This window comes from Excalfactoria chinensis, chromosome 12 (assembly GCF_039878825.1).
Source record: "Excalfactoria chinensis isolate bCotChi1 chromosome 12, bCotChi1.hap2, whole genome shotgun sequence".
NCBI classification, from domain to species: Eukaryota; Metazoa; Chordata; class Aves; order Galliformes; family Phasianidae; genus Excalfactoria; species Excalfactoria chinensis.
In genome coordinates, this window is record NC_092836.1 from 10028718 (window position 1) to 10042698 (window position 13981).

The window sequence follows — 13981 nt, forward strand, 5'->3', positions numbered from 1 at the left end:
GTCTCATTAGCTGGTCGCGTGGTGGTGGCTGGGACCAAGCACATGGTTTGTTTTTGAATTCAAACCTCGTAGGAAAGGACTGCTCCCTTCCCATGGAATATTTTGCCTCCATGGAGGCAGATGACGTTATTTGCAGTAATATACTATTTCAGACTGATCTCCAGTTTGTTATCTGCTGACACCTCAAGGGCCCTTCATCCACCTCACCTGGAACCGGTGGAAAATAACTTGTCAAAACTGTTAATTTCTGATATAGTTGGAGGGAAAGGGTGTTCCCTGAAAGCACAACGTTTATGGTTCAGGATGACTTATTTTGGGTGGAGGAAGCTTGATTTTTTAAAATTGTTTTTACAACCAACATCGATTTTCTCCTCAGGGAAATAAGGTTTTAATCTGCTTCACCTTGAAACCTTCCAAATCTCTTATTTTTACAGGCTCTCTTAACTATTTTGGATAGCATCCTTGCACATACAACTATTTGGCAGGTTAACAGCAAGCAAATATCAGATGACAGTAACTGATTTGTGGGAATGGTCTGGTCCAACTAGACAGACAGCTAAGCACCAGGAAGTGTTCTGTTAAATAATTATGCCCATAAAATTTCAGTTTCCATAGTGGCCATGTTATCCAAATCAGCTACATGGTCCTTCCTCAAAAATCTGTCAGAACATACTTTTACCATGAAAACAAGCCACCCCAGAACATGAAATAGAAATTCATCCAACCTATTATCCTGGAAAGGAAAAGCTGTTTGGGCCAAATCCAATGAGACACCACGTTTGTATCTTAATTCCTGGAAACCTTTGGCTTTCACTTGGAGCCAGCAATTCTGAGTCACTTCTCTCAGTCCCACCCTTGCAATGAATTCCAAGAGCTGGCAGGTAAGTGTCACTTGTTGACATGTGGGTAAGAAGTAGGGCAGTTGGGAGCAGCATGGCAATAACCTGAGGTATGACATGGTCTCCCACCTTCACCCACCTGTGACCCAAATGCTTCCCAACACAAAGAGCAGCTCCCAGGGCAGCAAATCTCACAGCCAGGGCCTGACTGTGGGTCTTCATTGGTACTAACCTGTCTCTGCACATGACAGCTCCTGCCACTGTGAATTGCGGTCCTGTTTCTTTACGGGCTCTGTGGGTTACAGGGGGTAGTGGGTAACCATGGAAACCATGTTGTAAAACAGCATGGGAGTTGACGTGTAATAAAGCACTACACCTGAACAGAGGCCTTCAGGAGGGGTAATTGTGGATGCACTTGTAACAGGTTGGAGCAGTGTTGTCTTGTGCAGAAAGTCATCCCGTCTGGAGAACAGGGCTTGGCATGGGAAGGCAGCTACTACTCTTTGATGCAACTACAGGTCCTTTACTTAAAGCTCAGATACTTGCTTTCATCTCTGGGGATATGTTCACCCCACTCCTTTCCCAAAAAACCTAGCCAGGATTTTCTGGTGGAAAACCTTGCTATTCCTGGCTTATTGTAAAGGTAAGTTCATGGATGGAGGACACCATTCTGATTACATAGAAGTACCTAAGTACCAGATATCCTAGATAATGGTGTTCAGTAACTCACAGTAATCCTCAGAAGCAGGCCTACTGATCAGTATCATCAAAATATCAACTTGCTTTCTTACAAATAGAAATTGAATGACAACAGCGTTCAAACAGACATGCTAGACAAAAGAGTCAGTCAGTGTTAACACCTGAATTTCTTTCAAGAAATTCCCAGGAATCTTAGTATACTATGGGGACGGTAAAAGATACAATTATAGAACCCATGGCTTCAGATGGAGAGGAGGAGCAGATGCTCTTCTTCCACCTTCATTATTCATCTGTATTAGGGACAGTCACCATCTGGACCTGAGATTTCAGCCAGCATTACTCCTTCTCTTGCCATATTTCCAGACACAGAAAACAGCGATGCAAATGCATTATGGTCCTATATTGACACTATTTTCTGTCTGTGAATTCTCCTACACACGGTACATGATAATGTATCATGTACAAAGCACACTGATCAATTCTATCCAAGCAGTGTGTTAGTCTTCAGAGCCAACAAACCAACACTTAAAGTTTCCTTACTCAGCTTATTTCACTGCAACACAAAACTTACTTTGCATCCCAGATAGGCCATTTAGCCTCCTGTGCAAGGTGACTGTCAAAAAGATACTCATGCAGGCATTAGAAAATCCTCCCACTCGATGTTCTCAAAGGGAGATCTCCATCAGTTCAACTTTCCCCCTGTAGTTCTCCTAATAATTAATGGGAAACACAGTCCTCTGGGAAAATTGTCACCAGGTAATTAATAAAAAATGAAAACGAGAGAGCAAGAAGAAGGAACAGAGATATTGCAGAAAGCCTGCAAATTGAAACAGGCGGCCTTACAGTTGTGATTTCCTTCCCAGTCTCAGAGGGAGAGTAGTGCTTGTTCCTAAGTTCATCAGCTGCTCACTCAGGATTCAGCTTCTTCCATTCACACTCTGGAAACAAGAGACATTGTGATGGAAATGTTTACACCTTGCCACACTTCTCAGTGGCCTTTCACACACAGACTTGCTTGCACAGACAAGGGAATTGCTGTCAAGGACAAATCTCAGATACCCTTTAAAAATAGAGGTTGCTGTTTGTTTTCTACCTGTGGGTTCAAACTGCTTAGTTTGATAGGAGTGGTTCATTAGAACCTAAACCCAAAAGTGTCCTGTCTACACTTAAATCTCACTGAGAAGTCCTTTGGCACCAGTAACACTGAAATGCCTCCCCACGAGTGAATGTTCTTCCTCATGCTCAATCACATTTATCTCACTTCAAAAATAAATAAATAATCGAAAACAAATAAACAAAAACCAACAAAAAACTCACCTTTCAAGGTTGAAATTGATCTATGCTTGGGAAACAGAGCTGACGAACCGTCACCAGGAATGCCCAGGCTCTATCTGCAGTTTGCCCACTCAAATGCTTGGACTACCTCATGTGCTTGGGAATCCTGAGGGGAAAGAGAATAGATGGATGGTCTTATGATTAAGACAGAAGACAGGGATTTGAGGGATCTGGTGTCACTTCTAGACCTCCCATGTTGACTTTGGGCAAGTCAATTAACCTCTCCATGCCTCTGCTTGACATCTGTAAAACAGAGATAAGAGACTTCCCTAAAGCACAGCGGTGTTTGAAGGAGTCTTGTGTGTTTGACAGATGCTCTCATCTGATGCCAACAGGAGTCATGAGATTTCACTGACAGGAGAGTGATGGAGTGGAGAAGACCTGCTGCCATTTGGGGTTATGTAGCTTTGTAAAAACTGACTAGGTATCTGTACAGCTTTCCTCACCACCTCATTTGCACCTGTCTGTCTTCTGAGGTACATGCACTCTCTCAACCAAGCCGTAGCTCCAGTGCCAGATTTAGGAACCCACAAAGCCCACAGGATGCTTCCCATACTTCCACAAGGAAAGAGGTCAATTTGGATTTTTACCACTAAAATAAACTCATGTGAATCACAGAAAAGAAGTCATGGAGAGCCTAGTTCCACCTTACCTCTGAGAGTGAAGATGTACTGGAGGCCAAAGGCTCTGATGCTTTGGGTCCCACTGTCCTCACATCCACGGAACATGCAGATAAATCCTCATTTTCCATGCAAGAATCATCATGGCTGATCTGACACATTCATATCACCCATCATATTGCAAAAGTTTGTTATTCACTCCAAACTCTTTACAGTCCTGGAAAGAAAGGAACATAATTTGCCTTTACTTTTCTTGTTCATTTGTTTGTTTTAAAAAATATCATTTTGAAAAATTCATTCCTTTGCATTCACAAGGAATGCTCTAATTCTCCTACAAGCTTCACAAGACAAGTTAAAGCATGAAACTCTCCTAGAGCCCACCTGACTCTTTTCTGCAAGGCTCAGGAAGAGGATTTTTTTCTCTCTCCATTTTTTTTTTTTATAAAATCCCATAGCGTTATTAAAAGGAATTGTTCAATTCCTTTAATTGGCTCAGAAGATAAATTCTTCCCTCAGCCTGGGGGTCATGGCCATCAGCAGCTATTTATTAACTGCATTGATTGAGAAGAACAGCCTTTAAATGGAAATAAATTGAATTCTATGGCAAAGCGGATTCCATACAGCCTATTAACGTAAGACAGGGAGGCTTAGCTGTTTTATTTTGTATTTGTTCCCCTCCTCAGCTTTTAGCCATTCTCAGGCTCCCAGACACTTCCCATCTCTTCCATCAGCCATACCCTCCCAACAATGAGCACTCCCTTGCCTACAATTGCAAGTATGAAGATGGTGGAGATCTGGAGACTTGGATGACACCAGTGAAGCTTCAGATCGTGTCCCCACAGTCCAGAAGAGGAAGAGAAGGTGATGAGGAGCAAGATGAGATGCCCACATACATGCACAACAGGAACAAGATGGGAGCAGACCTCGTCCACTCTCTCTGGGGCATTTTTATTTTATTTTTGCCTTCTGCACTGCTTGGAGATTGTCTTTTCCACTCTCTGTCAGCTCCAGAATACATTTCATGGTACTTGCCTTCATTCCAGAGTTTAATTGCTTGAGATTGTTACTTGTAGGCTGTTAATTTATTAAAACCAGATCTCCCATATTACTCCGGAGCCCAGAAGAATCATTGCCTTCTATTAAAGGCAGTGGCGCGTGCCCGTTTGTCTTTTCTCTCTGGTCACCTCTATAATTGCAGCTCTGTGCTAAGATGGAAAACTCCCCTCTGCCAACTAAGCATCCTGCTCAGGGTGAGTGGGCTGAGAAACAAGTATGGAAGACAAACTCACTTAGGGTGTAAACAAGTATAACTTCTGGGATGTCCACAGAGGAGTGTGTGATTGCATTATAGACCCACAAAGCCTCTAAGCTCTGCAGGTCATGCTTCCCCAGGTGGGATTCATATACTAGGAGATATATATACTCAACACACCAAGATGGGAGGCTAATTCAGGCCAGAAATTCCCCACTTCTTCTCAGTCTCCATCTCTCCAGTTTGTTCTTCCATCACCCCAGGGCTGTTCAGCTACCTTCATCATGTCATAGAAAGGCTACCTTGTCAGCCTGTGCACACATCTTATCCTATAGAACTGTTTGATAGCATCTAAAATGCAGAACCATTGAATAATTGAGGTTGAAAATGACCTCCAGGATCAACAAGTGCAACCCCAGCCCACCCCCACCATGCCTACTAACCACATCCCTTGGTGCCACATTTCCACGGTTCTGAGACACCTCCAGGGATGGTGACTCCACCACCTCCGTAGGCAGCCTGCACCACTGCATCATCATTTTATTCTGAGAATGATTTTTTCTTTGTATCCTTGAAAACTTGAAATTCCCCTGGCCAATTTGAGGTCATTACCTCTTGTTCTATCACTGTTACTTGGAAAAAAACCAGCTAACTCCATAGGGGTAAGACAGTGTCTGAATCTATTTTTCAAACCCTTGCTGAAAAAGGAGGGCATCAACAGGCAAGTGGGAGACAGTAAAGCACCAAATATTTGAGATCTACTGAGTACCAATGAGGGATGTCTGTCCCTCAGGCTGTTTTCTGAGATTGTGCCATCACAAGAGGCAAATTTCCCTACCAACACATCACAGGTATGGGGGTAACAACCCACACTGACCACCAAATGCTCCAAGAGGCACCCACAATACAAAAAAGTGAGCACCTGGGGCACTGTTCCCAGCATCTGCAGCACAGCACAGGCTGAAGCTCTCGTTACCCACCAGCCGGCAATTATAGAAGTAGCATTACAACAGTAAAACAATAACATTTTGTTTACCTCCCAAACAGAGAGCTCATTTTAGCACTCTGCCTCCAAGCACTACATAATAACGGGATACAAGACAGGCGGTCTGTTTCTGTATCCAAAACAGAGTGGGTGCATCTGTGATGTTTGAGACTTTGAGAGTTGCTGCCCCAGACTCCCAATCCTGGAAGTGGTGGGTCTGGAGGAATTAAGCCGGACTGGATACCAGGATCTCTTTGGAATGTAGAGCTGGGGCAAGCCAGACCAGTTTCTGTGATGCTTGTGGTCTGGCACTGACCTATATTCTTTGAAGCTCTGGTTTCTCACTCCTGAAACTGCCTAGACTGGTTTGCTTTTACTTTGATTTAAGTACAAACTCTCCATGATCTAATCTGAGATCTGCAAGCAGGAGCACACAGCAAAAGATGGCACTTACAAAGATCCCAAAAACCCATTTCATTTGAGCAGGACTATTATTGTGTTTTAATATAGGAATTGATTATTATAGGCACACTTATTGAGCTTAGCAGCTTAGATTTGTATCTATTTCAACACTGTTAATCTTTGATAAATATGTTTTTAATAATCTCTAGGTATTTATTGAACATAAAACTGTCTTGTGAAATAGGGAGTGAGATTGCTAAAGATACTTATTATACACTACTTCAATACAAATTCATTATTAAAAGCCTTTTACCAAGGTTTACTTTTAACCACAACATAACAGATGTGCATACTGTATGGTTAATCTATAGTAAATATATTTTAATAATCTATTGGTATTTAATCAGCAGTAACCATCTTAATAAATATGATGCACGGGCTATTGGACAAGCTGCTCTTTTTAACTCTGTCAAACACTTGGAGGTTACAGGACTTTATGAGAAGGAGGGAAGCTGTGACCTGGTGGAAGGCAACTTATCATAGCCATATAGAATCATTAAAGTTGGAAAAGACCACTAAGATCATCTAGTCCAACTATCAACCCACCACCACCACCATGCCCAATGAGCTTTGTTTCTTATTTAGCAATCCACCAAAGCCCTAACATGCCCTGATCACTGGCCTTCTTTCTGCTCCAACCCCTGATCTCCTGCTCAGCTCCCTTACATGGCTCTGCTATTTAATCTCAGACCTGAGCTGAAACAACACTTGGCCCCAGATGTCCACCAAACCCTTTGTGCAGAGCTGTGCCATCCAAGGGCTATACATTCAGCTCTAGGTGCCTGCAGACAACAATCTGTCTGCCCAATAGTTTTGCAAAGTAGATAGATACCCTCTATAGATCAAGAGCGGAGAAGAGCTCATACCCTTAGGGTAGAAAAACCAGAAGATTTGTGAGAATATGGGTCAACAGAGAAGCTCAAATAAGGTGATTTGGGTTTTGAACTCAGTGGAGGGCAGTAAATGCCTTTGACACATGGACTAAACAGGAGTCTGACTCCAAGTCATCAGAGGCAAATGACCCGCAGTGCTGCTCAGACCCCCTAGTGTGCTCTCAGAGATGTATTTGTCATTCTTTGCATCACTTAATGACTGAGGTTAGTCACAACCGGCGGATACACACATTTCACTCCCAGAACTAATCAAGTGGGAGAGGAGCAGTAATTCCTCCCATGTCTTCTCCTCTGGGTCCTGCCCCATTTGTTATATGGCCACAGTTACAGGCCTTGTAATCCTTCCTGCAGGCCACAGGCTGATTCCTACATATCAGAGAGAGCCAAGGATCTTAACACGCAACTTTTAATTGAGCTGCATCATCTGCCACAAACATGAAATTAACGGTCCTACATCATAATCGTAAATTCATACATAACCTCATGCACCAGCAAATAACTCTTTGCAGAGATACTACAATGGTAAGCTGATTTGCAAGACATGCACTCTACCCAGGAATCCTAATTAACCAAATTAACACCATCACTTCAAATCATGTCCCAGCAGTAGGACATTTCCGTTTGGCCTCAGGGTTAGAGCAAAGCAGCCAAATGAAAGTCTGACAGCATCTCCATGGGTCCGGTGGGCTAAATCTTTTCAGAGGGAAACGTGTGCTGCCCATCAATGTACTAAAGGAAGGGAATTACGAAATCTCATGCGTGTTTGTGGGTGCCAAGGCATGCTAGCACAGGAGCAGCTCTCAGTTTCTGCTGCATTTTCCCAACTTAACCAGGAACATCCACATGCCATGCTGTGAGCCCTCTAGACCTACTCCAGAGACTGCTGACACTGCTAGATCACTCCAGAGGTGCCAAATGGTGCTTGGAGTGAGCCAAACCTTGGGCATGGGGTCACAGAGCAGAGCTGGCAGGAGAAGCCAGTATGAAAACCAAAACTCAAACCCACTTTGCACTTGTTCCTACTTGTGACTTGCCTGAACTGTGTAAAGCTCAACATCTTTTTTCATCTTTGCCAGGATAGTCAGGTTTTTCTACTTCTGTCTTGGGAAAAACAAGTCTCTATTTCAGTGGCATGTCGGATTCAAGTCCATGACAATCCCAACACTCCCTGCACAAAAAAGATAAGAGCCATAACCGTGTGCTAGAGGGACTGGCTCACATCTCTCTCCACATCCAGCCTGGATGATGAAGTCGCTCAGTCCCAATAGAGCGTTCATACCGGGGTGCCCAACAGTCTTGGTCCCACAGTGTCTTGTCTGACAGCTCCCATCCCTGACCAAACAGATGGTCTAAAAACCAGGATGGGATCTGTGGCCTGAAGGAAAAAGGAGAATCCTACCAGAAGTGGGGTTCGAACCCACGCGGGCATGCGCCCATTGGATCTTAAGTCCAACGCCTTCACCACTCGGCCATCCTGGTGGGCTGCCTGTTGTCCCCTGGCTGGCCAGGTCCTCCCCTCAAGGACACTCATCTCACCAAGCCGAGTTTTCCCTGGTGCTCCACCACCAAAGAGTCCATTTGTTCAGCCCATTTGTCCACCTCAGCCAAACCAGGAGTTAACAGTTCTCATGGGCCATGGAGAACAGAACAGAGCCCATGTGCCATGCCAGGCCATTGTGCCAGGAGCACAGGTATCTCTGGAGGTTGTCATCCCGACCCTGCTGGTGTCCAGAGGGACACAAGCAGCTCTGCCAGCCCACCAGTGCTCACCGCAGATGCCAATCAATTTAAGCACCATCCTTCCACCTGAGGTCCTGATCCGCACCCCCTTTGCAGTTCAGATTTTGGGGGACATTTGGTCAGAAAATACAGTGGGGGAGGTGAGTCCTTCTTTTTCCTTTGGGGTGAGGTACAGCTTTTATTTTGCCTCGCTTTTGTTTTGTTTTAAAAGAAAAAAGGAAATGCTATCTGTTGACTCACACGAGATTCAAACCCACAGCCTTGAAACAGCTACACACACTAAGTCTTTACACACTAAGTCTTTAGCCTTTAAGCCACAGGAACCTGAGGTTTTATGTCTCTGATTTCAGTCATTCTCACACTTCCCAGGCCAGCACCTTCACACAGAGCTACCACTACTTTAGTGGGATTCTGCAACTCATTCTCAGTCTTGTCCCCTCCCAGAGGATCCCCAAATGGCCTGGCTCCCATGCACTGCTGATCCCTCTGATGCCCGCATGGAGAAACGGAGTCAGACCTATTGATCAGAGTATCCCCTCTGCTGAAGACATACTGAAGCATCCTTCACTATGGGAAGGACTGGAAAGGTCCAATGCAGGATGTTGCAGCTCAGCAGAGGACTGGGTTAATCGACCCACACACAAAAATCCTGCCAAGAAGAAATGTCACCTCTTGAGGTACCAAGAGAGGACAGAAACATTCCCTGCTTTCCTTTACCCTTCCTACAACAGCCACAGAAACCCATTATGCTGGTCTGTGTGTGCAGAATGGAAGCTCAGCATCTCTGGATGCCTCCAGCTGCAGCACCCGCATTAATATCAAATGAAGCTATGCTCACAAAGGGTGTTACGCTTGCCAGCTCCAGAGGAATCTGCTTCTAATGAGCGACTTCAAAGCATTAATGAGCTTGCAAAGCTCTCCTCTTCGTTTACAGGGCCGGACCTCACATGCCTGGCATTAAGACAGGGGTCACCCGTCAGACAAAGAGAATGCATGTGCATGTTGGCGAATATAATATATTTGTCATCCTCTAAGAAGCAAAGATTAATCATGCCCTCTCCTAGAGGAAGCTTTTACACCACATCTGCTCTTCTCAGCACGGGGTGAAAGGAGCTGCCCTCAAGGACATCTATGACCTGCGCTGCTCACATCCCCATAGTTCCCAGCTTTGAAGTTAACACTGACCATAACCCCAAGGGTCCATCTGGGAAATGCTGTCTGAACTGGCATCCTGAGGGCTGAATAAAGCAGTAGGGTCACTTTCTCCAGGGATGTCTCTCCCCTAGCCACGTCCCCTTCTGAGTTTTCCCCAGCTCGCTGCAGCCTCTGGCTTGAAGCAGTCCCCAGTGTCTGGCTAACAGCTCTGTTGCACTCATTTTAGAACTGAAGCTGAGTCTCCAAGGCTGATCAAAATTTTAGAAGAGTCTAAATATAATGCATATAATCACAGCCTATAACCCTCAGCTAGGAGACAGCAGGCACACAGACTACTTAAGGAAGATGATATGGACATGTCCTGAAGTTAGAAAGGTGTTGTCCTTAGGTTCAGAAACACACTGGCAGTGCTAACGGGGAATCAGTTCCTCCTCTCACCTCCCAGAAGAGATCTCTTGACACTCAGTTTCTATTCAGTAGATCTGTGTTTAATTTAAACAGCCTCTGGAGGCAACTGCCATCCCACACGTTATTACTGCAGCTGGAGGGTGGCTGATTGGTAGTTAAGAAAAAGACAAAAATCCAAAGCCATAAAGTCATGAGCAAGGCAGGCTGAAAGTGGCACTTTGTAAAAAATTTCAGGACAAAACTTCTCTGCTTTACTGATGCGGGGGTGAAAACGATCTCTGCATCCTCACTTTAGAAACTGGTGGGAAAGAGAAGCAGCAGGACAGGGCTCTCCTCCATGTTTCTTCTGTGCCCTCTCCTGCTATAAGAGCAGTTTGGTGCGTAGGCAACGACCATCAGGAGCACAAAATGATGGCAGTGTTTGGCTCAGAGCTGCCCTACCAGGGTCATTTACATGGAGTGAGACATAACAATTTGGTTTCTCCTTGCCCAGCAGGCTCGGGGGTGAGAAAACTTGCTACTTATCGCTCCTATGCTGAGTACATGTAGCACTTAATGAGGAAGTTCTTTGGACTTTAAAAATAGTGTATCTAAAGATACTGTTGATGTCCCACACATAGCTGTAAGCTTGTACCACATTTGGAGAGTAGCTGGAGCTCACTGACAAAAAGAAGAGTGCAACAAGTTAACATTACCATGCAGCTGTTCCTCAGTAGCTTTCAGAGCAAAGAAGCAAGAAAAAGAAGATCATTCATCCTTCCTATTTCTGCTGCCTCTAAAGAGGCAGATCAGGAAACCAAGCCGCCTCAATTTACAGGCAGCTGGCTTTCTTTCAGAAGGACTCAGAGATACACATTGCATGTCTACAGGTGAAGGTTCATTCTCTGCAGAATGTGACATGATGCCCCACTGCTTGTTGGCTCTATAGCTCAAGAGGAAAGCTTTTCCATAAACCTTGCAGATAACTGTATTTAGCCAGAAGAAACAAAGACCTGGTTGTGTGGGCACACAGGCAGGATTAAAAACCAATGGCCTTGTGCAACTACAGGAAGATATTTACCCTGGAGGGAAAATATGTTTTCTTTGTTGATTAAGTTCTAAGGCAGTAAGTGATAGCAAATAATGCATTACTTTCTCCTGTTCAGGAATGATCTTCCACCTGTTCGCTATTTTCCACAAGCTATCGTTATTTCAAATTATTCTCTCAGCGTTTTCTACAAATATCTTTTGGACAACAGATAGTTTCTCTAAAATAAATTAATCTCAAGGACTCAGAACACCTAGGCTTCACATCATTGCTTCTTCTTTGAATGGGCTACCGTTTAAATGGCTGCTGTAAATGGTGATGGTTTAACATTTCAAAACCATCACCTTCCCAGACTGTCATTCCCATAGGTATTCTGGACAGGATGCTTGTGTAGCTCATCAAGGTTTTACTTTTATTTAGTCCAGACTGGCTATTGAGAAGGAAACCATCACAGAGCCATCTCTCCCTGTCACTGTTCCAAACATCATCACATACAGCACAGAGAAATGAGTAACAGCTGTGCAGAAAAGAAAGCTCAAGAACACACTGAGGATCACAGGGATGTGAAATTGGTATCTCAGATGTTGGGTGCCCAAACCATGAAGACAAAAACGGACCCAATGTAAATGAGACATTCAGTGTATATTCATCTAGTCATGCCAAGTGCCATCTGCCACTTTTTCTACAGCCATTGAAGAGAGAAAAACATTCAGAGAGGGCTTCATCCCATCTAGGTCACCTAAAGAGGGTGAAATTCACTGCTTTTTGGAACAGAAGCAAAGGAACAAAGTTCATTTGATCAGCTTAAGCTAGGCACCTACTTGCAGGTAACAAGATTCAGGGGCTGTTATATCTGCCTGTGGGAGAGGCCCTTAAAACAGGTAGAGCTGGATGCTAACCTGACTGTTTCTAGAGGTTGAACCACCAGCACCAGAAGCTTTTAAGGAATTGGAAGCCTGGTTGGTTCTGGTTCTAGGCAGATGATCTCTGAAGATCCCTTAAAACTCCATACCTGAATTTTAGCACATTCTGTTAAGAACGTTCTGAACTCATGCTGGAAAATGCTGTGCGTTGTGTATTTTTGGCTGCCTTCTAACACTACAGAGGAACATTCCATAGGAAATCAGAGAAGACAATTTTTTTTACGGGTCATACTTAGGAAACGTTTCAGTATGCTGCACAGAGGCAACCTGAAAAAGAAATGAAGCAATTAAGTTATCACATAGGCAAACACCAGCAGAAGAGGCTTGCATGTGTCAGAGAAATCAGCTGCAATTACTTGTCTAGCTTGGACAAAGTGTTGGAATGAATGGCAAATCCCCTTTGTGCTCCACCTGCAGCATCAGCAGTGCCCACCAGTGCTCGCTGGCTCAGCGGGGAAGCATGCAGGCAGCATATCACATCCCAGATGTCAAGGTGCGTCTGCATGAATTCCTAAAATGACATGTGTTCTTTAGCCCAGAGCTTGGCTCCAGGCTAAGAGCTAAATTCGATGTTCTCTGTGGCTAAAACTTCTTCAAAAACCATTCTGGGTTAATTAGAGAAGGGAAATTTTGGCTGCACAATCTGTAAAGGAAGATTGGCTTGGGAAATGGTATGAAAGTCGTGGTTTTTGCAAGAGCAAAGAGGAAGAACAGGCTCATTTCTAACAGCGCTGCACCTAAGAACTTCAGAAAAGAACAGAACTTCACTGAAATATAATGAAAGGCACTGCCTGAAAGCAGAACATCTCCTTTGGCTCAGCACATCCTCTCCCAGAGGCACCACATCATTCCTGCTGCTCACAAAACAGCTTCTGTCTCCTTTTAATAGTTTTATTTTTAGACTTCTCTCATATTTAATTCTTTCCCTTTCCTTATGTAAGGTTCTTGGAAGGGCTGCAGTGTCAAACAATAATTACATCAGAGAAAATTTAGAATCCACAGTGTTAAAACGAGTCTCTGCTCTTGACAAGTGAATGAACGTAGGAAGTGAGGGGATGAAGTTTTATCAAGGAGAGCACCCAGCTGGCACTGTAACAGCATCTCTCATGGGCTGGGGGCACCTGCCTTCAGATGGCAGCAATCTCAGCCTGGAGCACATCAGTACATGCCTGGGATTAGCACGGTCTGAGACCTAGATGCACAGTTACACAGTGCTATCAGCACTTACGTGTCTCTCCTCATGAACAGCCTTGAGGAAAGATTAAAACACAGTTCTGCCATCCTCTCACCACTCCTGGATTAGCTAAAGTGCCCATGCCTACAGTTGTAGCTGTGCCTCAGCTGAGGATCAAACATTTCCCAGTACCCATCACTGAGCCTACTACAGCAGAAGTGAAAGAAAAAAGAGAGATCCACTTCCCTGTGTTCCTGAGGATGTACGTACCCCAAATACGGTCCTGAAACCTTTAGAAATTATCCCCTTTGCCCTGAATGTGCTGTATCTTTGCTGCCAGTGAAATTGTGTTAAAGCTGCAGCTCAGTCCAACACAACACTGAACCTTGGATATGCTCATATTGCCACTGACCAATTAAGCCCATGGAAATAATCTCCAAGTATCTGGCTTGCGTTTTCCAACAAGAAA

General features: G+C 44.3%; 1 non-coding gene across 1 annotated transcript; it reads right to left on the minus strand.

Annotated features, from left to right (window-relative positions):
• Positions 1-8481: 8481 nt before the first annotated feature.
• Positions 8482-8564, minus strand: TRNAL-UAA (transfer RNA leucine (anticodon UAA)). Its single transcript has one exon. It is a non-coding gene; the product is annotated as a tRNA-Leu (tRNA).
• Between the last annotated feature and the right edge of the window lie 5417 nt (positions 8565-13981).